This window comes from Dasypus novemcinctus, chromosome 22, assembly GCF_030445035.2.
Source record: "Dasypus novemcinctus isolate mDasNov1 chromosome 22, mDasNov1.1.hap2, whole genome shotgun sequence".
NCBI lineage: Eukaryota > Metazoa > Chordata > Mammalia > Cingulata > Dasypodidae > Dasypus > Dasypus novemcinctus.
Genome location: NC_080694.1, coordinates 75,337,694 through 75,362,783, shown reverse-complemented (window position 1 = coordinate 75,362,783; position 25,090 = coordinate 75,337,694). Strand labels below are relative to the sequence as shown.

The 25,090-nt window shown below is 47.5% G+C and overlaps 1 protein-coding gene and 1 non-coding gene across 2 annotated transcripts in view; one reads left to right on the top strand and one right to left on the bottom strand.

Annotated features, from left to right (window-relative positions):
• The window catches only part of LOC101442557 (saoe class I histocompatibility antigen, A alpha chain-like), a 1,048,500-nt gene that overhangs the window by 20,961 nt on the left and 1,002,449 nt on the right, over nucleotides 1–25,090 (bottom strand). The window lies entirely within an intron of this gene.
• On the top strand, nucleotides 5,716–5,822 carry LOC131275394 (U6 spliceosomal RNA). Its single transcript, XR_009182858.1, has one exon. It is a non-coding gene; the product is annotated as a U6 spliceosomal RNA (small nuclear RNA).

Below are 25,090 nucleotides of genomic sequence, written 5' to 3'. Positions count from 1 at the left end.
GTCCGGAATTATTACTACTACCCACTGCTTCCTCTTGGTCTCCTTTCAACGCCCCATGCTGGCTGCAGTTCCCATCTACACCAGCTATTCCAATTCAACAGACAAATGCGCCCCCTTCCCTCTCACTCACATCTCCCTCTGGGACAACAATGCAGACAATATCACCTGTTTCCAAACCAACACAACTTCCCCCTCTCCTACCTGCGCTACTAACATCTCTTTTTCAGGTAACATCCAGCTCCCAGGAGACCAAATTTTTTCGTGCAACCAAACCCTCACCCCCTGCATCAATGCTAGCACTCCCGGTCCCTGCATTCCTGTAATAATTGTTCCCCAGCTCTCATTGTACATGGAGGCTAAAGTCTCCTACTTAGTCTCTCCCTCTCATAGCAGAAAAAGGCAGCATTCCTTCCTATACTAGTAGACGCCAGCATTACCTCCTCCCTTGTGGCAGTCGGCCTTGCCAGCAGCACCCTAACACATACCTTATCTCCACCAGCAACTTTCAACAGTCGCTCAAATTGCCCTTGAATCCACCGCCTCTTCCCTCGAGTCCCTTCAAAATCAAGTCACTTCGCTAGCCAACGTAGCCCTCCAAAACTGTAGAGCCCTAGATCTACTTACAGCTGAAAAGGGAGGAACATGTCTCTTCCTCCGAGAAGAGTGCTGCTATTATAGTAATAGCTCTGGCATAGTAGAACAAAATATCAAAATGTTAAATGATCTGCACCAGAACGTAACAAAACATCAAACATTTAGCCCCCTTTTATGAGTTGGCTCTCCTCCCCCCTCATACAGTGGCTCACACCACTTCTTAGTCCCCTATTACTAATCATCTGTGTTGTTTCTGTAGCTCCTTGTCTCATCAAATGGCTCCAAAAGTGGATAGAGTCCATTTCTGCATTCACAGTTTACAATTTACAGCTTCACCAATACCAGCAAGTCCCACACTCCAATGATGAAGAGGAAGCTCCAGTGTAACACCACCTAACTATACACATTCATGGTGAGCTGCGCTATAAGCCCTGCCACTCCTCCACCCCGAGTGCTTAACTGGCAGCCAATGACGGGTAAGATATCCAGAGGGAGACAACCTAAGACAGGTGCAGTTACCCGGGAACCATCCTCGATATCACAACTGGCTATGATATTCCAACATGCTTGGCTGGTAGCCAAAGATGGGTAAGATTCTCAGAGGAGAACAACCTAAGACAGGCACAGTCACCATAGTCAGCTTCAAAAATAACAATATGGAGGAATTGTAGGCATGCAGCAACAGCTCTTCCTAAAATGACTGATAACACCAAATGGCATCAGCCCACGCTGCCTTTCCCACGCGTGCCAAACTGAAGTCTTCCTCTTCCCCTGGTAACAAGAATCCAACAGCCTATCAATATTGCCACCGTGCCGCAGCCTATAAAGATTTGCCATGCCGCACCAACCCCTCTCCCTGCCCATATAAGCTGTAGCACTTCCTCAATAGGCCAGACCTGTGCCACGAGCCTGCATCTCCAGAGCGGTCACTGTGTGTGAAAGTCTCTATGTGCCCTTACCTGCTCGGCTCCTCTCCTGTGCCCTCCTTGGCCATGGTAACCTTGGCACAGTGGTTCGCCCTCTCTGGTCTGGCTCCTACCAACCCTCTCCACGCACCCTCTGTCTCCCCCGCTCCAGTGGGGTTGAGCGGGCGGCATAAGTGGCTGAGCAGGAAGTAAGCAGCAACGGTATGTTGAGAGAGCAAACCTGCTAGCTCCACCCAGGAAGGCCCCGAGGAAAGGAGCAAGCCTGGGAAAACAGCAACACTAAGCAACTGACTAAACCTGTGAAGATAAAATGATGACCAGACAGCAACAAAAAACTACAAACCAAACCAATAATCAGGAAAACATGCCCCAATCCAACGAACAAACTAAAAACCAGGAAGAGGAGCAGAACATCAAACAAGTAATTAATGATCTCAAAACATATATTAGGGGGCGGTGGACTTGGCCCAGTGGTTAGGGCATCCATCTACCACATGGGAGGTCCGCGGTTCAAACCCCGGGCCTCCTTGACCCGTGTGCACCTGACCCATGCGCAGTGCTGATGTATGCAAGGAGTGCTGTGCCACGCAGGGGTGTCTCCTGCATAGGGAAGCCCCACGCGCAAGAAGTGCACCCTGTAAGGAGAGCCACCCAGTGCGAAGGAAAGTTCAGCCTGCTCAGGAATGGTGCCACACACACAGAGAGCCCCGTGCTGCTAACAACAGAAGCAGACAAAGAAGATGCAGCAAATAGACACAGAGAACAGACAACCAGGGTGGGGTGGGCGAGGAAGGGGAGAGAAATAAATAAATAAATAAATCTTTAAAAAAACCCATATATTAGGGACCAATTTGATGAGGTGAAAGAAGAGATTAAGAATATGAAGAAAACAATTGGAGAGAATACAGAAGAACTTGCAATCATATCACAACAATATAACAGATATGATGGTGATGAACAGCACAATTCAAGAAATCAAAAATACACTCTCAGAAATAACAGCAGACTCGAAGAGGCAGAGGAGAGATTAAGTGATGTGGAAGACACAGTGCATCGAAAATCAGACAGTAGAACTGGTTGATAAAAAGACAGAAAAAATCCAACAGGGGCTTGGGGACCTGAATGATAATGCAAAAAACATGCAAACATACATATTATAGGCATCCCAGAAGGAGAAGAAAGGGGAAAGGGGACAGAAGGGGTGTTGGAGGAAATAATGACTCAAAACTCCCCAGACCTATTGAGGGAGATGGATGTACATGTCCAGGAAGCACAACACACCCCAAACAGCATAAATCCCAGCAGCCCTACCCCAAGACATATACTTGTTAAGTTATCCAATGCTCAAGACAATGAGAAAATACTAAAAGCAGCCAGAGAAATGAGAACCATCACATACAAAGGAGGCTCCATAAGACTAAGTGCTGATTTCTCATCTGAAACCATGGAGGTATGAAGACAGTGGTATGACATAGTCAAGGTACGAAAAGAAAAAAAATTTCCAACTGAGAATACCCTACCCAGCAATGTTAGCATTCAAAAATGATGGAGAGTTCAAAATATTCACAGATAAACAAAAACTAAGAGAGAATGCCAACAAAAACCTTGCCCTTCAAGAAATACTAAAGGGAGTTCTGCAGGAAGAAAGAAAAAAACATGAGAGACAGAGTTGGAGGAGATTGTAAGAGCAACTAAAAAGACAAAAACAGAAAAAGAAAATCAAACAGAATATGACAAACACAAATCCAAAGAAAATATGGCTAATATAAGTACTTCCTTGAAAGTAATAACACTAAACATCAATGGATTAAACTCACCTGTCAAGAGACTCAGACTGGAAGATTGGATAAGGAAATATGACCCATCTATATGCTGTCTGCAAGAAACACATCTTAGACCCAGGCATTCAAGGAGGTTGAAAGTGAATGGCTGAAAAACAATCTTACAAGCAAATAATAACCAAAAATGGGTAGGAGTAGCTATATTAATATCAGACAAAATAGACTTTTAAATGCAAAAGAATTGTAAGAGACAAAGATGAACCCTGCATATTAATGAAATCGATAATATGTCAAGAAAGAACAATCATAAACATTTATGCTCCTAACAAGGGTGCCTCCAAATAAGTGAGGCAAATACTGGAAAAACTAAGTGAAGGAATAGATACCTCTACAATTATAGTGGGGGACTTTAATACACCACTATCAACTTTGGACAGAACATCTCAAAAGAGAATCAATAAAGAAACACAGACTTTGAACAATATATTAGAGGAGCTGGACCTAATAGACATATACAGAACATTACATCCAAATACAGCAGGATATACATTCTCCTCAAGTGCACACAGATTATTCTCCAAGATAGCCCACATGCTAGGCCACAGAAAAACATCTCACTGAATTCAGAAAGATAGAAATCATACAAAATAATTTCTCTGACCACAGTGGAATGAAGCTGGAAATCTGCAAGGGCCAGAGACCCAGATTTGGCACCAAGATTTGGAAGTTAGACAACACACTCGTAGAAAAACAGTGGTTCAAGGAGGAAATCTCAAAAGAAATTGATAACTACCTTGAAATTAATGAAAATGATAACACAACATATCCAAACTTAGGGACTGTAGCAAAAGCAGTACCAAGAGGAAAATTTATAGCCATAAATTCATATATCAAAAAAGAAGAAAGAGATAAAGTTGAAGAACTAAATGCATACTTGGAGGAATTAGTTAAAAAACAACAAACTAACCCCAAAGGAAGAAGAAAGGAAGAAATAACAAAGATCAGAACAGAACTAAAGGAAATAGAAAAGAAGAAAGCACTTTAAAAGATAAACAAAACCAAGAGCTGGTTCTTTGAGAAAATCAATAAAATTGACAAACCCTTTGCTAGATTAACAAAGAAAAAAAGAGAGAAGATGCAAATACACAAAATAAGAAAGGAGAAAGGAGATATCACCACTGATCCCACAGAAATAAGGACTATCATATGAGGATACTTTGCAAAACTATATTCCAACAAAAACAACAATTGAGAGGAAATGGACAAATTCCTAGAAACACATAATCGGCCTACATTGACAAAAGAAGAAGTTGACGATCTCAACAAACCAATCACAAGTAAAGAGATAGAATCAGTCATTAAAAACCTCCCAAATAAAAAGAGCCCTGGGCCGGATGACTTCACAGGTGAATTCTACAAAATATTCCAGAAAGAACTAACACAAGTCTTGCTTAAACTCTTCCAAAAAATTGAAACAGAAGGAACATTGCTTAATCCATTCTATGATGCCAACATTACTCTAATACCAAAGCCGAACAAAGACACGACAAGAAAGGAAAATTACAGACCAATCTCTCTAATGAACCTTGATGAGAAAATCCTCAATGAAATGCTTACTAATCGTATTCAACAACACATTAAACAAATTATACACCATGACCAAGTGGGGTACATTCCTGGTATGCAAGGATGGTTCAACATAAGAAAATCAATCAATATAATACACCACATAAACAGATTGAAGGGAAAAAAACCACATGATCATACCTATAGATGCAGAAAAAGCATTTGACAAAATACAGCACACTTTCTTGATAAAAACACAGCAACAGTTCAGAATAAAAGGAAACTTTCTGAACATGATAAAGAATATATATGAAAAACCCACAGCTAACATCATTTACAATGGTGAAATCCTAAAATCTTTCCCTCTAAGATCAGGAACAAGACAAGGATGCCCACTATCACCCCTCCTGTTTAACACGGTCTTAGAAGTACTTGCTCAAGCACTGAGGCAAGAACAAGACATAAAAGACATCTGAATTGGAAAGGAAGAAGTCAAAATTTCACTAATTGCAGATGATATGATCCAATACATAGATAACCCTGAGAAGTCTACAACAAAGCTTCTAGAACTTATAAATGAGTTCAGTAAAGTCACAGGTTACAATATAAATGCACAAAATCAGCAGCATTTCTGTACACCAATAATGAGCAATCTGAGGAGGAAATCAGAAATCAAATACCATTCACACACAAAAAAATCAAATACCTGGGAATAAATTTAACAAAAGAGGTAAAAGTCTAATACACAGAAAACTACACAACACTGTTCAAGGAAATCAAAGACCTACAGAAATAGAAGAATATTCCCTGTACATGGATAGGAAGACTAAATATTATTAAGATGTCTAGTGCTCACTTCAGCAGCACATATACTAACATTGGAATGATACAGAGAAGATTAGCATGGTCCCTGCACAAGGATGACATGCAAATTCGTGAAACATTCCATATATTAAAAATAAAACTACATTAAATACAAACAAACAAAGATGTCTATTCTACCAGTACTGATCTACAGATTCAATGCAATCTCAATAAAAATCAACACAGCATTCTTTAATGAACTAGAAAAACTAACTATGAAATTTATTTGGAAAGGAAAGAGGTCACCAATAGCAGAAGACATATTGAAAAAGAAAAATGAAGTTGGAGGAATCACACTACCTGACTTCAAAAACATACTACTAAGCTACAGTAGTGAAAATGGCATGGTACTGGCACAAGGATAGACACACTGACCAATGGAACCAAACTGAGATTTCTGATATAGATCCTCATATATACAGTCATGTGGTATTTGACAAGGCCACCAAACCCTCTCAACTGGGAGAGAATGGCCTATTCAACAAATGGTGCCTGGAGAACTGGATATCCGTATGTAAAAGAATAAAAGAGGATTGCCAACTTACACCTTATACAAAAATCAACTCAAGATGGATCAAAGACCTAAATATAAGACCCAAGGCCATAAAGACCTTGGAAAGCAAAGTAGGGAAGCATCTATAGGACCTTGCAATGGGAATCGGCTTCATGGACTTCACACCAGAAGCAGGAGCAGCAAAAGAATAAATAGATAAATGGGACTTCCTCAAAATTAAAGCCTTCTGCACCTCAAAGGAGTTTGTCAGGAAAGTGAAAAGAGAGCCTACACAATGGGAGAAAATATTTGGTAAACATATATCTGATGGGTGACATATCTTGCATATATAAAGAACTCCTATATCTTGAAAATAAAAAGATAAACAGCCCATTTAAAAATGGGAAAAAGATTTGAACAGACACTTCTCCATAGATGATATACAAATTGCTAAAAAACACATGAAAAAATGCTCAAAATCCCTACCTATTAGGGAAATGCAAATCAAAACAACAATGAGATACCATCTTACTCCCATAAGCCTGGCAGCTATCAAAAAATCAGAAGACTACAATTGTTGGAGAGGATGTGGAGGAATAGGAACACTCATTCACTGCTGGTGGGAATGCAGAAGGATCCAGCCATTCTGGAGGACAGTTTGGCGGTTTCTCAAAAAACTAAACATAGATTTGCCATATGACCCAGCAATTCCACTGCTGGGTATATACCCAGAAGATCTGAAAACAAGGACACAAACTGATATATGCACACCAGTGTTCATAGCAGCATTGTTCACTATTGCCAAAAGTTGGAATCAACCCAAATGCCCATCAACAGATGAATGGATAAATAAAATGTGGTATATACATACAATGGAATACTACTCAGCTATAAGAACAAATACACTACAAACACATGCGATAACATGGGTGAATCTTGAGAACCTCATGTTGAGTGAAGCAACCCAGGCATTGAAGGATAATACTACATGACCTCTCTGATATGAAATAAGTAAACCAAGCTGTCTCAGAGAGCCAGAGACTGGATGATAAATTTTAAGGTAGTTGGAGTGTAGAGGAAGCTTGTGAGCTGACAGCTACTTGGATGAAATCTGTGATAAGCTGGAGATAAGTATTGGTACAGGGAAGGGATAAATTGGGGGCATAAGGATATCTTTGGATGGGTCTGTGTGGGCTTAGGGGCAGTAGGGATGGGAGGATGGGTCAGATTGCCCGAGAAATTGGGGAGAGGGGAGGGGAACATTTTGTCATGGGAGATTGTCAGGTATGTTTTTGAAATTGTGGTGCAGAGAAAACTCTTTAGAAAATGTCATATGGAAGGTTGCATGTTTGGGATGCTTAAGGGGGGGCATCTGACACAGGGCAAGCTTCTGGGGAGTGTGTGAGTGCTCATTTTGTCATAGCGGATTATATCATTGTGTGGAGACCCATACAATGTGAGTGAAGGTATACCCACATCCTGGGGAGGACAGATGTTCTCAAACAGAGGGAATTGTATCTCTTGAGAGAATCGGTGGCTTCCAACGGGTTAGAGCAGTCAAGTATGTCAAGCCCTCAACATTTTTGCAAGTATCTCTGAATTTGATCCTTCAAGTAAAGAAGATTGATTGTCATGGTGGGCCCTGAGGGGAGGGGGAAAGAGGTGTTGAATACATGGAATCAGGGTAACTGTGGGGCAACGGAAGTGTTCCATGGGATCATGCCATGATGGATATAGGTCATGTTAAATTACACCAAAAATGTATAAAAGTCTGTAGGCTACAATGTAAACCATAATGTAAAACATAAGAAAACTAAAAATTTAGAAAATTGTATAGTCTAAAATATAAACCATGATGTAAACCCAAATGGAACCATGTTTGAAAGCTATCATTTCGATATCTTTACATTACCTGCAGCAAATATAATATGAACATGTAAAAGGATCACTGTTGGGGAAGGGACAAAGGGTTTGATGTTGGATATGTGGGAGTACCATATATTGTATATGTGAATTACTGTGACCTAAAACTTATGCTAAGAGAAACTAAATTATCAGGGGGAAAAAAAAAGAAAGAAAGAAAGGAGGCAGACACTGAGGAAGAAATGGAAGAAATTGCCTTGCCACTGTACATACAGGGCAACACCTGTAGCAGTGATGAAAGGCAAAATGTCAGAAACAAAGCTTTTTCATTTTTTCATTTGTTTGATACCCCAATTTATTTTTCCTTTATTTAATTTTTCTAAATTTCTATGTATTCTATATCTAACTTTTAAACCCATCAATATATTCCATTTTTCTATTAATGGAAACCTGGGTTTCCTTTTTGAAGATGTTTTGGACTACAGAGAGTTTCAACTATGGTGGGGGAGGAGCACTTGTGTGGGGTGTCATTAGTGGGGGGCACATGGTTGGGAGGGAGTTCTCCAGGGCATATATACAGGGTACATAGAAAGGTTTGGATATTTTCATAGTGGTTTCAGTTGGAAACGACAGATGAGAGAGTGCTGAATTCCTGACCAGGGGAGCTCTATCACATTCCCCAATGGAAAAGCAACAATCCCCCAAGTGCAATGGCGAAGACTAATAAAGATAGATGGCCCAACAATGAGCTCTTGATACTGATGGTTCCAATTATGAGCCTGTGTGCCTGAAATATGAAGTAGGCGTATAGTTGTGGGGTGCCTAATAGTTACCTCCTGAGAGCCTCCATTTTGCTCAAATGTGGCCACTCTCTAAGCCAAACTCAGCATGTAGATGCATTGCCTTCCCCCCAGTGTGGGACATGACTCCCGGGGATAAGCCTCCCTGGCACTGAGGGATTACTACCAAGCACCAGCTGATGATGTAACTACAAAAACACCAGGAACAAAGAGGTCAACTCAGACCAGCAGAATATCTTAGCTTACATGTGATATCAGGTGTTAAAAACTGCATTTTGACCTTTGATAAAAAGGGGAAATGGAATAGACAAGTGAGTTTATATGTCTATAAGTCTCCAAAAAAGAGCTGGGAGGCCATCAGGGGGTGATGCTTATGCATACCTCAGCAGGGTACCAGAGACAGCCAAGGTAGATGGAAACCCAGATGCTGGTTCTCCTGAGGGCTGCAGTGATGCACAGGTTCTATGGTCAAGGCAGATGGCTCTGGAGTTCAGGGCCATGTCAGTTGGCCCTACTTTGGAGTTTGTATTCCTAAGAGTGATGGAGTTGGACTCAGATATACCCTTTCTACACATGCCTCTTCTGTTACTTTTACTGGACCTGTGGTTGGCATTTGGGTTGGTGTATACTCAGGAGAACTGAATCTCTGAACTGTCCATGTGATGGCCAGGCCCTGGCCTCAGCAGACTTGCAGCTCCCACCCTCTGGTTTCTTGGACTTACCCTGGCCAGCTGACAGGGAGGTGAAGAAGCTCAACCACCACACCATGGAGCCAAGAGTGCCTACAACTGAAAGCAGGATGATTGCATCCAGCATCCATGTGGAATCTAAGCCCCCTCTTAATATAGATGTGGAGTGGACACAACCATTCCAAGGTCCACAGGACGGAGGAATAGAGTATGGATTAGAGTGGACTTACTGATAATCTATTCATGAACTATTGTGATTAGTAATCGAAGAAAATGTGGCATTGGTGTGGAGAAAGTGGCCATAGTGGCTGCTGGGGGTGGGGAATGGGAGGAGGAGGTGAGATGTGGAGGCGTTTTCAGGACTTGGGGTTGGCCTGGGTGATGCTGCAGAGACAGTTACTGGACATTTTATGTCCTCCCATGGCCTGCTGGGTGGACTGTGGGAGAGTGTGGGCTATGATGTGGACCATTGACCATGAGGTGCGGCAGTGCTCAGAGATGTATTCACCAAATGCAATGAATGTCTCATGATGATGGAGGAGATTGTTGTTGTGGGGGGAGGAGTGGGTTGAGGGGGGTGGGGAGTATATGGGGACCTCATATTTTTTTAATGTAATTTAAAAAAATAAATAAAGACAAAAAATAAAAAATAAAATGCACAAATAGGCCTGGCCTCTTGTTCCTAGTGCTGCACAGCTCTTGGATGTTATTCTTCAGCCTCCAGTTCCTTTTTCCGACACATAGCCACCATCTCCAAGTTCCCTTATATCCTTGTTTTTAACTGTTGTGGCTTTGTTGAATCAAAGCAGCTGAATTCCATACAAGTTCCTGCAAGAAGTAACTCGTCTTTCTGACTTGAGAGAACCAACAAGCAGCACTTGCCCCACCCGAACCCTGTGGGTGTGTTCTTCACCCAAGAAATGTTGGATTCGACCCCAGACCCCTCTCCTGGGTAAGGCTGGGGGGAGGCGGGAACAGCAGACCCCACTGGGTGGAGGCCCAGGGGCCCCGGACACGTTGCGTGCCTGACGACAGATGGTGCCAGTGGTCCCCACTCCTATTCCCACCGCCTGCCCCCCGGCTCCTGTTCCCACTGCCTGCTCCCCCGGCTCCTCTTCCCACCACCTGCCCCCCAGCTCCTGTTCCCAACGCCTGTCCCCCAGCTCCTGTTCCCACCACCTGCCCCCCAGCTCCTTTCCCACCACCTGCCCCCCAGCTCCTGTTCCCACTGCCTGCCCCCCGGCTCCTGTTCCCACCGCCTGCCCCCCGGCTCCTGTTCCCACCGCCTGCCCCCCAGCTCCTTTCCCACCACCTGTCCCCCAGCTCCTGTTCCCACCACCTGCCCCCCAGCTCCTTTCCCACCACCTGCCCCCCAGCTCCTTTCCCACCACCTGCCCCCCAGCTCCTGTTCCCACCGCCTGCCCCCCGGCTCCTACTTCCCACCGCCTGCCCCCCAGCTCCAGTTCCCACCACCTGCCCCCCAGCTCCTGTTCCCACCGCCTGTCCCCCAGCTCCTGTTCCCAACGCCTGCCCCCCAGCTCCAGTTCCCACCACCTGCCCCCCAGCTCCTGTTCCCACCTGCCCCCCTAGCTCCTGTTCCCACCGCCTGCCCCCCCAGCTCCTGTTCCCACCGCCTGCCCCCCCCAGCTCCTGTTCCCACTGCCCGCCCACCCCAAGCCTCTTTTCCTCCCAGGTAGACTGAGCTCTCCCCTGATGGGGTGGGTTCCTCCACAGCTGCCCCGGGCGCTCCACAATAACTGCGTCTCTCCAGCCTGATGCGACATTTTCTGGATGCCGCCGGTCTGGTTGCTGAGAATGTCTTCATTCTCGCGGTGGATGCTGCAGAAAGCAGGCTGACTTTAATGTCTAATGTTTATTGAGCTCCCCCTGCCGGCTCTATTCTATGTGGGGTTTTTTGCCTTTTTTTTCAGGTGCCAGGCCTGGGATTGAACCCTGTATCTTGTATGAAGCCAGAGCTCAACCCCTGAGCCACATCTAATCCCCCTAGGCTTAATTTAAATAGCACAGTTTGGGTTTTTTAGTTTTCAATTTTAAAAGTACTATTTTGGGCAATGGGAAGCTATTGCTTAATGGATGTAGAATTTCTGTGTGGGTGATGAGGTAGTTTGGTGATGAATGGTGCGGGTAACACGATACCGTGAATCCAGTTAGTGTCACTGAATTGTGTATGTGAAAATGGAAAAAAAGTGAGACCTCTCTACCAATATTCAATAAAATTTATTTTTGAAAGTACTATCAATTTGTGTCCACTTCAGTTTGATGGATTATTTGCTCGTCCGTTCTATTCTGCTCACAAGGCAGAAAGTGGACTATATAACACTGCTTTAGAAAGGCACAATTTCTTTCTTTGGGCTAAAATGATCAATTTAACCTGAGAGGGAGGAAGAAAGAGCAGAATTTAGAATTTGAAACCCAAAGGGGCAGCAAGGGGGGCGGGGGTTGAAATGTAGGTTCCCACTGTTTCGCTAACAGGTACCAAATAAGAAGACCTCGTTTTCAAGCCCCAGCCTTTGACCTCAAGCCACGTGGGGCAGCTCCGAGCTGGGAAAGCTGGACCCCCGCGCCCTGCGCTGGGGGCACGTGGCGGCCGCAGACGGGGGGGACGCGGGCGGCGCTGCGGCACCCGCTGAGGTTCTGCCGGCGGCTTCTCGGAACCGCCGCGCCGCCCCTGTCGCCTCCCGGACGACACCTCGTCCAAGCGCAAGGTGCGTGAAGGTGTCACCGACGGCGACAACCTCCTCACGGAAGTGCTGGCCCCACCCTCTGCCGTGTCCACGCGCTGGAAGCAAGTCCCTCGACCCTGCCCGCTCACGGTGCGGAGTCCACAAGGGCCCAAGGCACGGGGCGCCCCAGGCGCCTGCAGTGAGCTGACGCCTGAGCCGGAAGGCGGGGCCAGGGGGCGTCTGCGTGGACAAGGCTGCCCCACAGGAGGCCCCGTAAGGCCCCCTCCTCAGCCCACAGGGCCTGCCCTACGAGGCTGCCCTACAGAGGTCCAGGGTTCAAAACCCGGGGCCCTGGCCCCTGTGGTGAGCTGGCCCACGCGCAGTGCTGATGCGGGCAAGGAGTGCCCTGCCACGCAGGGGTGTCCTCCGTGTAGGGGAGCCCCACGGCAAGGAGTGCGCCCTATAAAGACAGCCGCCCAGTGCGAAAAAAGCCCAGCCTGCCCAGGAGTGGCACCACACACGCGGAGAGCTGATGCAGCAAGATGAGGCAACAGGAGACACTGATTCTGGTACCACTGACAAGAATACAAGCAGACGCAGAACACACAGCGAATGGACACAGCGAGCAGACAAGGGGCGGGGGACGGGAGGGGAGAGAAATAAATTTTAAAAATAAAATCTTTTTTTTAAAAAAGGCTGCCCTACAAGGCCTTCTCGCTGGCACGCACCCACTCCGCGCCGCCAGGAGGGCGCCCGCTTGCGCCTCTATGAGAAACAGCAGCCGGGGGCCCCTGCCTTGCCTCCGTTGCTGATTCTGCGTTGAAAGCTCCCCACAGAGGGAGCCCCTGGGGCCCAGCCTGTGGGTGGGTGCAGCGTGGTCCCTGGCTCTCAGTCAGTGGACAGAAGGCGGCACAGCCCTGCCCCGGGCGCGCCCTCCTTCCTCGCAGTCCAGTCCCCCCCCCTCCTCGGGCGCCCTCCTTCCTCACAGTCCAGCTCCCCTGGGCGCCCCTCCTTCCTCGCAGTCCAGTCCCCCACCCCTGGGCGCCCTCCTTCCTCGCAGTCCAGCGCCTCTGGGCACCCTCCTTCCTCGCAGTCCAGCTCCCCTGGGCGCCCCTCCTTCCTCGCAGTCCAGCGCCCCTGGGCGCCCCTCCTTCCTCGCAGTCCAGTCCCCCACCCCTGGGCGCCCTCCTTCCTCGCAGTCCAGCGCCTCTGGGCACCCTCCTTCCTCGCAGTCCAGCTCCCCTGGGCGCCCTCCTTCCTCGCAGTCCAGCGCCTCTGGGCACCCTCCTTCCTCGCAGTCCAGCTCCCCTGGGCGCCCCTCCTTCCTCGCAGTCCAGTCCCCCACCCCTGGGCGCCCCTCCTTCCTCGCAGTCCAGTCCCCCACCCCTGGGCGCCCCTCCTTCCTCGCAGTCCAGTCCCCCACCCCTGGGCGCCCTCCTTCCTCGCAGTCCAGCGCCCCTGGGTGCCCTCCTTCCTCGCAGTCCAGTCCCCCCCCCCTCCCCGGGCGCCCTCCTTCCTCGCAGTACAGCGCCCCTGGGTGCCCTCCTTCCTCGCAGTCCAGTCCCCCCCCCCCTCCCCGGGCGCCCTCCTTCCTCACAGTCCAGCTCCCCTGGGCGCCCCTCCTTCCTCGCAGTCCAGTCCCCCACCCCTGGGCGCCCTCCTTCCTCGCAGTCCAGCGCCTCTGGGCACCCTCCTTCCTCGCAGTCCAGCTCCCCTGGGCGCCCCTCCTTCCTCGCAGTCCAGCGCCCCTGGGCGCCCCTCCTTCCTCGCAGTCCAGTCCCCCACCCCTGGGCGCCCTCCTTCCTCGCAGTCCAGCGCCTCTGGGCACCCTCCTTCCTCGCAGTCCAGCTCCCCTGGGCGCCCTCCTTCCTCGCAGTCCAGCGCCTCTGGGCACCCTCCTTCCTCGCAGTCCAGCTCCCCTGGGCGCCCCTCCTTCCTCGCAGTCCAGTCCCCCACCCCTGGGCGCCCCTCCTTCCTCGCAGTCCAGTCCCCCACCCCTGGGCGCCCCTCCTTCCTCGCAGTCCAGTCCCCCACCCCTGGGCGCCCTCCTTCCTCGCAGTCCAGCGCCCCTGGGTGCCCTCCTTCCTCGCAGTCCAGTCCCCCCCCCCCTCCCCGGGCGCCCTCCTTCCTCGCAGTACAGCGCCCCTGGGTGCCCTCCTTCCTCGCAGTCCAGTCCCCCCCCCCTCCCCGGGCGCCCTCCTTCCTCACAGTCCAGCTCCCCTGGGCGCCCCTCCTTCCTCGCAGTCCAGTCCCCCACCCCTGGGCGCCCTCCTTCCTCGCAGTCCAGCGCCTCTGGGCACCCTCCTTCCTCGCAGTCCAGTCCCCCACCCCTGGGCGCCCCTCCTTCCGCGCAGTCCAGTCCCCCACCCCTGGGCGCCCTCCTTCCTCGCAGTCCAGCGCCCCTGGGCGCCCCTCCTTCCTCGCAGCCAGCTCCCCTGGGCGCCCCTCTTTCCACGCAGTCCAGTCCCCTACCCCTGGGTGCCCCTCCTTTTGCACAGTCCAGCCCCCCCACCCTGGAAACCCTCCTTCCGCGCAGTCCAGTCCCCCACCCCTGGGCGCCCTCCTTCCTCGCAGTCCAGCTCCCCTGGGCGCCCTCCTTCCGCGCAGTCCAGTCCCCCCCCCCTCCCCGGGCGCCCTCCTTCCTCGCAGTCCAGCTCCCCTGGGCGCCCTCCTCCTGTGCAGTCCAGCTCCCCTGGGCGCCCTCCTTCCTCACAGTCCAGTCCCCCACCCCTGGGCTCCCCTCCTTCCGCACAGTCCAGTCCCCCCCCCCCCGGGCGCCCTCCTTCCTCGCAGTCCAGCCCCCTGGGCGCCCCTCCTTCCGCGCAGTCCAGTCCCCCCCCCCCCGGGCGCCCTCCTTCCTCGCAGTCCAGCGCCCCTGGGCGCCCCTCCTTCCTCGCAGTCCAGTTCCCCCCCCCCGGGTGCCCTCCTTCCTCGCAGTCCAGCTCCCCTGGGCGCCCTCCTTCCTCGCAGTCCAGTTCCCCCCCCCCGGGCGCCCTCCTTCCTCGCAGTCCAGCTCCCCTGGGCGCCCCTCCTTCCTCGCAGTCCAGCGCCCCTGGGCGCCCCTCCTTCCGCGCAGTCCAGTTCCCCCCCCCCGGGCGCCCTCCTTCCTCGCAGTCCAGCTCCCCTGGGCGCCCCTCCTTCCTCGCAGTCCAGCGCCCCTGGGCGCCCCTCCTTCCGCGCAGTCCAGTTCCCCCCCCCCGGGCGCCCTCCTTCCTCGCAGTCCAGCTCCCCTGGGCGCCCTCCTTCCTCGCAGTCCAGTTCCCCCCCCCCCCGGGCGCCCTCCTTCCTCGCAGTCCAGCTCCCCTGGGCGCCCCTCCTTCCTCGCAGTCCAGCGCCCCTGGGCGCCCCTCCTTCCGCGCAGTCCAGTTCCCCCCCCCCCGGGCGCCCTCCTTCCTCGCAGTCCAGCTCCCCTGGGCGCCCTCCTTCCTCGCAGTCCAGCTCCCCTGGGCGCCCCTCCTTCCGCGCAGTCCAGTTCCCCCCCCCCGGGCGCCCTCCTTCCTCGCAGTCCAGCTCCCCTGGGCGCCCTCCTTCCTCGCAGTCCAGCGCCCCTGGGCGCCCCTCCTTCCGCGCAGTCCAGTTCCCCCCCCCCGGGCGCCCTCCTTCCTCGCAGTCCAGCGCCCCTGGGCGCCCTCCTTCCTCACAGTCCAGTCCCCCACCCCTGGGCTCCCCTCCTTCTGCGCTGTCCAGCCCCCCCGGGCGCCCGTCTTCTCGCGCAGGGCTGTCTGTAGCGTGGGGACCGACTCTCCCGCGTGGGGGCCCGGCTCTGACACTAACAGCCTTTCTCCTCACCCCACGCGTGCCCGCACACACGCCTTCCCGTGGACTGGCAGCGCCGTCTCGTGGGCTCCCACTTGAGAACTTGACGTACGGGAGTCGCCTAGAGGCGCACGCCTGTTCCAGCCCAGACTCCCGCTCCGCGCTGCCGCTGCCCCTCGAGCAGAACCGGTGAACTCTCCACGGCTCAGCCCAGCTTCTCCTTAGCCGTGGGAATCACGTCCCTCCGCTGGAGGTCAGGGGCTCCCCCCAAGACGGGAGATAAGCTTCCCTGCCTCAAGGGAGATCATGAGGATTAATCACGCACAAATCCCGCAGTGCAGCACCGGGATGCAGCGAGCGCGGAGCTGGCGTTTGCGGGCTTCAGCTCATCCTATCTCGCGACAACTCTGTGCGCAGGTACTTTTATTCTTCCATTTTAGCGTGGGAAAAAGACACGTGGCTAGGGCAACCGAGAAACGGAATGTAAAATACATGCTGGAATTTGATTTGAAATAACATCACGTGAAAATGGCTCGTAGCAATGTTTATGTCGAGTACCTGTTGAAATGCTCCGGGGGCGTACCGGGCGCAGTGTATTGTAAAATCGTGTTCACCTGCGTAACTGCCCGGCGCTTTAAACTGCTGGAGCGGCCCGCGGTCTATTTCTGTTGCCGGATCTGGAGCGTGAGCACAAACCCTCCCCTCCCCGCCCACATCCTGTTTTCTAAGAGCGAAACAACTAGCAGGGATGGGCGGCCCCCTGCCCGCATCTGGTAGCCTCCGGCTGCAGGTGGCCGCCCCTCCTGGGCCTCCGCTCTGGCTGGAGGCCAGGGAAGCACTTTCTCTCTGACGCAGGCGGGTTACCTGCCCGGTGTGTTCAGCTGAAAGGAGCCGCTGCCTTGGGCCCCCATTCCCCTAGAGCAGGCGGTAGGAGCAAGGCACCTGCTTCGGGGCACTCACGTGCCCCCCCTCCCCGCAAACCTCGGAGGCCAGTCCTTCCCGGCCAGAGAGCGCAGGAGCCAGTGCCCACGTGGCCCTTTAAGGTTTTCTCCCACCTGGACGCAGCCAGCGCGCTTAAATACAGCCACAGTGACTTCAAAAAAGAAGGAACCATAGCTGTGATTACGGTAAATCAGCCAGACCTGTGCCTTCTCCTTCACGCTCCAGTTCTCTCGGGCTGTCGTGGTTCCAGCCACCTCGGGCCTGGCACCTGTCGCCGCCTCCGCAATGCCTGGACAAGCCCTCCTCGCTGAGATGGAAACGGCCACCCAGCACCACTCACTGGTTAGCTCCTACAGAGCCTGCCTTCCCCGTACTGCCAGGTGCTGCTATCCTTGAGTAAGCAATACTGATCAGTATTTGATATCTTATAAACTCAAGAACTTAGAAGAATACAAAGGATAAACAGTAAGAATGACGGACAATGAAGTGGACACACTTTCATGCTGCTTTTAAGTATCATAAATGTGGACCTTCCAAACCTGAGAGGAAATAAGAAGCAATGATGTTACTGATGACAAAAAAATTATAATAATGGGAATGCCTTAGCGCTTGTGTGAGAGTCAGTTCAAATGAAACAATAATTTGCATTTCTCACGTATTTCACACCCTGCTAATTCTGACCAAAATCACAGGTGGCTTATTGTTGCTAGCAAAGTAAATCTGCAAGGCACACGATGCTCAAAAGCTGTACTGGGGAGTTGGCGGCCGGTGGGAGAGGGCGCCGGCTGCGCTGCTCAGGCTGCTGCCTCTGCTGATCTCAAAAACAGTTTTTTGAGCGTTGGAAATTCTTCAGGACCAGGCTGTTTCGGGATTTTGCAGGGCAGGAGATGTCTGAACATCGATTTCGTGGGAAGGTAATAGAGAAAATTCGTGTTAAAGATAAAATTGAGGCTGTCTTACCCGGAGGTGGGGGCTGCGCGCAGGACGCTCCCTCCTGGGGTGGGCGGAGCCGCGGCACCCGCTCTTGCCAGAGGTGCTGGGGAATTCATAAGCCCTGAGCGGGCTACTGGGGGGCTAACAGGGCAGGAGGCCTTTGCACAACGATTTGGGGAGTTTTACTGCGAGGCGGGGAATTTTTGATTGTGGACACATATAATAGCGCTTCCCGGCTAGAGCCCCGCCCCAAGGCCGGCTGCTGATCTGGAACGGCCTTAAATCACGGCAGCAAAGAGACGGCACCAGGAGGCTATTGCGGGGGACGGCAGGGTGGGAGGCGGCTGGAAGCCGATTAGGGGAATTTTTTGCGAGGCGTGGGATTTTTTATTTCAGACACTGATACCGTGCTTCCTGCTAGAGCCCCCCTAAGCCTAGTTGTGGATCTGCAGCGTCCTTAAATTGGCTGCAGTGTAGAGGCGCCCCTCCTGGCTGTTTCGGGGGCCTGCAGGGCGGGAGGTGTCCTGAAGTCGAATTGGTGATACAGTCACACAAGAGACCCTAGTGAAAGGGGAATTGCGGGTTTCAGAAACATAGATCAGAGTCTGAGGCGGTGACCTCTCCCATAGGGCTGGAACCCAGCTGCGGGGATCCCTGAAGGCTGTGTTGTACTGTGGTGCTCCCAGGCTCCCTGTTAACCAGATTTGAGGTTGCCAGGTCTGAGTCCCCTAAACCCTGGTGGCCCACACCCCAGGGATGGACACCTCTTGAGTCTGCAATATCACAGACTTTCCATCCCTGAATCCACTGCACCCTGAGGCCCATCTGAGGTCCTTGAATGTCCTAGCCCTCAACGTTTGCGTTTTTTTTTTATTTTAATTTTTAATTTTTTTATTGTCCTGGATGCTAATATTGCACTATTTCCTAGTCTTTTCTCCCATTGTATCCCCCAAGGTGTTTTTTTTTTTTTATTTATTTAGGGTTTTTTGTTGTTGTTGTTGCTGCTGTTGGTGTTCTATATCTCCTTTTCTTTTTCTTACTTGTTCCCCTCCCCTCTTTTTACTCACCCCTCCTTTTTCTTTCTTTCCTCTCTCCTTTTTTTTCCCTCTCTCTCTTGTCCCTCATTTTCTTCTTATTTTCTTTTATCTTAATTATACAATAGGTGCTGCAGGGAACACCTTACATTTGCTGGGTTTCCTCATCGTCCGTTGCCTGATTTCTGTGTGAATTGATTTTGGCTACCTACACTATCCCCTTTCCCCCACATCTTGATATCCTCCATCATCTACTCTCTCTCCTATATTCCACCTCCCTTTCCTTGATCCCCAAATCATCTAACTCTTAATTTCTAATACCTTTGTTTTGTTTACTGTCTTTTATTCACTCTTGAAAGTATTGTCTTTCTTTTCTCTTTCCCTCTCTCATGAAAACACTAGCCTATTAATTCATACCATATTCCTCCCATATTTAGTCAACTACCTCATTATAGGTACTCCACTTACTGCTATAACTCTACACAACTTACATGAATCTAATATCCATCCTCCCAGATCTCATATTGTTGCTCTGTTAACATTTATTACCAATACTACTTTAAACATTTTCCTTTCTTACACAATTGCCTTTCCCTGGCTCTAATACTTTCCTTCAAAGTGAACTCAACCAGCAATAAGAAATTAGAATAAGAAGAGCGAAGTGACAAAGAGAAGATATAATACTTAACGGAAAAACAACAGTTAATTAATCCCCAAGACTAGATAAAGAAGCTAAGGAACTGATTAAACCTGTCAAGATAAAATGATGACCAGACAGCAACAAAAAATCTACAAACCAAACTAGTAATCAGGAAAACATGACTGAATCCAATGAACAAACTAAAAACCAGGAAGGGGAGCAGAACTTCACACAAGTAAATAAAGATCTCAGAACATATATCACAGAAAATTTAATGAAGTAAAGGAAGAGGTTAACAACATGAAGACAACACTTGGAGGGGAAATTGCAGACATACGCAAAAAGATAACAGATATGATGGGAATGAACACCACAGTTCAAGAAATCAAAAATACACTCGCAGCAAATAACAGCAGATTAGAAGAGGCAGAGCAGAGAATTAGTGATGTGGAAGACAGTACATCGGAAATCAAACAGAGAGTAGAATTGATTGATAAAAAGATAGAAAAAATCCAGCTAGGACTTAGGGACCTGAATGACAATGCAAAATGCACATACATACGTATTATAGGCATCCCAGAAGGAGAAGAGAAGGGAAAGGGATCAGAATGAGTGTTGCAGGAAATAATGGCTGAAAACTTCCCAAATCTACTGAAAGAGACAGATATACATATCCAAGAAGCACAACGTACCCCAAATATCATAAACCCCAACAGGCCCACCCCAAGACATATACTTGTCAAATTATCCAATGCTCAAGACAAAGAGAAAATTCTAAAAGCAGCAAGAGAAAAGAAAACCATCACATACAAGGGAAACTCCATAAGATTAAGTGCTGATTTCTCATCTGAAACCATGGAGGCAAGAAGGCAGTGGTATGATATAGTCAAGGGACTAAAAGAAAAAAATTTCCAACTAAGAATACTCTATCCAGCTAAACTAGCATTCAAAAATGATGGAGAGTTTAAAATATTCACAGATAAACAGAAATTGAAAGAGTATGCCAACAAGAAACCTCCCCTTCAAGAAGTTCTAAAGGGAGTTCTGCAGGAAGAAAGGAAAAAACAGGACAGGCAGAGTTGGAGGACAGTGTAAGAGCAACAACAACAAAAAAAATAGAAGAAAAAACAAACAAACACAATATGACAAAGACAAGTCCAATCAAAATATGGTTAACATAAATAATTCCTTGAAAATAATAACACTGAATGTCAATGGATTAAACTCACCTATCAAAAGATTCAGACTGGGACATTAGATAAGGAAATATGACTCATCTATATGCTGTCTACAAGAGACACATTTTAGACCCAGAGATTCATGGAGGCTGAAAGTGAATGGTTGGAAAACAATCTTACAAGCAAACAATAACCAAAAAAAGGCAGGAGTAGCTATATTAATATCAGACAAAATAGGCTTTAAATGTGAAACAATTGTGAGAGACAAAGAAGGATACTACATATTAGTGAAAGGGACAATCTCTCAAGAAGAATGAACAATCATAAATATTTATGCTACTAACTAGGGCGCCTCTAAATACGTGAGGCAAATGCTGGAAAAACTAAGTGAAAGAAGAGATGCATCTACAATTATAGTGGGGGATTTTAATACACCACTATCAACTCTGGACAGAACATCTCAAAAGAGAATCACTAAAGAAACGAAATATTTGAACAGTATATTAGAGGAGCTGAATCTAATAGACATATACAGATCATTGCACCCAAACACAGCAGGATATACATTTTTCTCAAGTGCACCTGGATCGTTCTCCAAGATAGACCATATGCTAGGCCACAAAGAAAGGCTTAATGAATTCAGAAAGATCAAAATCATACAAAATAATATCTCTGACCACAGTGGAGTGAAGCCGGAAATCTGCAAGTGCCAGAGGCCCAGATTTCACACCAAGGTATGGAAATTAAACAGCACACTCTTAGAAAAACAGTGGGTAAAAGAGGAAATCTCAAAAGAAATCAATGACTACCTTGAAACAAATGATAATGATAACACAACATATCAAAATTTATGGGATGCAGCAAAAGCAATACTGAGAGGGAAATTTATAGCCATAAATTCATACATCAAAAAAGAAAGAGCAAAAACTGAAGAATTAACTGTACATTTGGAGGAATTAGAAAAAAAACAACAACAAAGTAATCCCACAGGAAGAAGAAGGAAGGAAATAACAAAGATAAGAGCAGAACTAAATGATATAGAAAATAAGAAAGCACTTGAAAAAATAAACAAGACCAAGAGCTGGTTTTTTGAGAAGATCAATAAAATTGACAAACCTTTAGCGAGACTAACAAAGAAAAAAAGAGAGAAGATGCAAATACACAAAATAAGAAATGAAAAAGGAGATATCACCACTGACCCCATAGAAATAAAGACTATCATAAGAGGATACTTTGAAAAACTATATTCCAACAAAAATGTCAATTCAGAGGAAATGGACAAATTCCTAAAAAGACATAAACAGCCTATATTGACGAAAGAAGAAATTTTAGATCTCAACAAACCAATCACGAGTAAAGAGAATCAGTCATTAAAAACCTCCCAACTAAGAAGAGCCCAGGGCCAGATGGCTTCACAGGTGAATTCTACAAAACATTCCGGAAAGAACTAACACCAATCCTGCTGAAACTCTTCCAAAAATCTAAACAGAAGGAACATTGCCTAACTCCTTCTATGATGCCAACATTACCCTAGTACCAAAGTCAAATGAAGACACCACAAAAAAGGAAAATTACAGACCAATTTCTCTAATGAACCTAGATGCAAAAATACTTAACAAAATACTTGCTAATCGTGTTCAACAGCACATTAAACGAATTATACACTACGACCAAGTGGGATTCATTCCAGCTATGCAAGGATGGTTCAACAAAAGAAAATCAATCAATGTAATACACCATATAAACAGATTGAAGGGAAAAAAATCACATGATTCTATCTATAGATGCAGAAAAAGCATTTAACAAAATACAGCACCCTTTCTTGATAAAAACACTCCAAAAGATCGGAATACAAGGAAATTTTTTGAACATGATAAAGAGTATATATGAAAAACCCATAGCCAACATTGTTTACAATGGAGAAATCCTAAAATCCTTCCCCCTAAAGTCAGGAACAAGATAAGGATGCCCACTTTCTCCCCTTCTATTTAACATTGTCTTAGAAGTACTTGCTCGAGCACTGAGGCAAGAACCAGATAGAAAAGGCATTCAAATTGGAAAGGAAGAAGTCAAAATCTCAGTATTTGCAGATGACATGATCCTATACATAGAAAACCCTGAAAGGTCTACAACAAAGCTTCTAGAACTCATAAATAAGTTTAGTAAAGTCGCAGGTTATAAGATCAATGCACAAAAATCAGTAGCATTTCTGTACACCAATAATGAGCAAGATCAGAAGGAAATCAAAAAACGAATACCAATCACAATAGTAAATAAAAAATCAAATAATTAGGAATAAATTTAACTAAAGATGTAAAAAACTTATACACTGAGAACTATACAAGACTGTTCAAGGAAATCAAAGAAGACCTAAAGAAATGGAAGAAAATTCCCTGTTCATGGATACGAAGACTAAATATTATGAAGATGTCTCTCCTACCAAGACTGATCTACACATTCAATGCAATCCTAATAAAAATCAACACAGCCTTCTTTAAGGAACTAGAAAAACTAACTTGAAATTTATTTGGAAAGGAAAGAGGCCCCAAATAGCCAAAGACATATTAGAAAAGAAAAACGAAATTGGAGGAATCACACTACTGGACTTCAAAACATACTAGAAAGCAACAGTACTGAAAACAGCATGGTATTGGCATAAGGAGAGACACACAGACCAATGGAATCGAATTGAAAGTTCTGATATAGAACCTCACATATATAGTCATCTAATATTCGATAAAGCCACCAAACCCTCTCAACTGGGAGAGAATGGCCTATTCAACAAATGGTGCCTGGAGAACTGGATATCCATATGTAGAAGAATGAAAGGATTACCATCTCACACCTTATACAAAGATCAACTCAAGATGGATCAAAGACCTAAATATAAGAGCCAAGACCATAAAGACCTTGGAAAGAAGTATAGGGAACCATCTACAAGACTTTATAATAGGAAATGGCTTCATGAACATCACACCAAAAGCAGTAGCAGCAAAAGAACAAATAGATAAATGGGACTTCCTCAAAATTAACGCCTTCTGCACCTCAAAGGAGTTTATCAAGAAAATAAAAAGGGAATCTACACAATGGGAGAAAATATTTGGCAACCATATATCCGATAAGAGACTTATAACTTGCATATATAAAGAACTCCTATACCTTGAAAATAAAAAGATAAACAACCCATTCAAAAAATGGGAAAAAGATTTAAACAGACACTTCTCCAAAGAAGAAATACAAATGGCTAAAAAGCACATGAAAAAATGCTCCAAATCATTAGCTATTAGGGAAATGCAAATCAAAACTACAATGAGATACCATCTTACTCCCGAAAGATTGGCAGCTATGAAAAAAACAGAAGAATACAAATGCTGGAGACGATGTGAAGTAATGGGAACACTCATCCACGGCTGGTGGGAATGCAGAAGGATCCAACCGTTCTGGAGGACAGTTTGGTGGTTTCTCAAAAAACTAACCATAGATTTGCCATATGACCCAGCAATTCCACTGCTGGGCATATACTCAGCAGAACTGAAAGCAGGGACAGAAACCGATATATGCACACCAATGTTCATAGCAGCATTGTTCACTATCGCCAAAAGTTGGAATCGACCCAAATGCCCATCAACAGATGAGTGGATCAATAAAATGTGGTATATACATACAATGGAATACTACTCGGCTTTAAGAACAAATACACTACAAACCCACGTGATACTATGGATGAATCTTGAGAACCTTATGTTGAGTGAAGCAACCCAAGTATTGAAGGACAAATACTACATGACCTCAATGATATGAAATAAGCAACCTGCCTCAGAGAGCTAGAGACTGGAAGATAGGTTTATAAGAAATCGGGGGGTAGAGGAAGAATGTCAGCTGACATCTACATGGGTGAAATCTATGGAAGTATGTATGTGTGCAAGGAAGGGATAAAATGGGGGCATAGGGTTACCTTTGGGTGGGGCTTTGCGGGCTTGAGGGGGCTAGGGATGGGCGGATGGGTAATATTGCCCAAGAAATTGCAGGGAGGGTGGGGCAACACACGAACATAGGAGATTGTCAGGTGTTGGTTGAGAGTATAATGCTGAGAAATCCTTTTCAAAATATAATTAGGAAAGTTACCTGTTTAAGATACTCAAAGGGGATAACCTGATGCAGGACAGACTCCTAGGGAATATGTGAATTCTCATTTTGCCAGAGTGGGTTTTTACCATTGGGTAGAGACCCATATAATGAGTGTGAAGGTAGACCCACATCCTCGGGAGGACTAATGCCATCAAATAGAGAAACTATCTCTCAAGAGAAATGGTGGCTCCCAGGGCATTAGGGCAGTTGAGCGGTTCA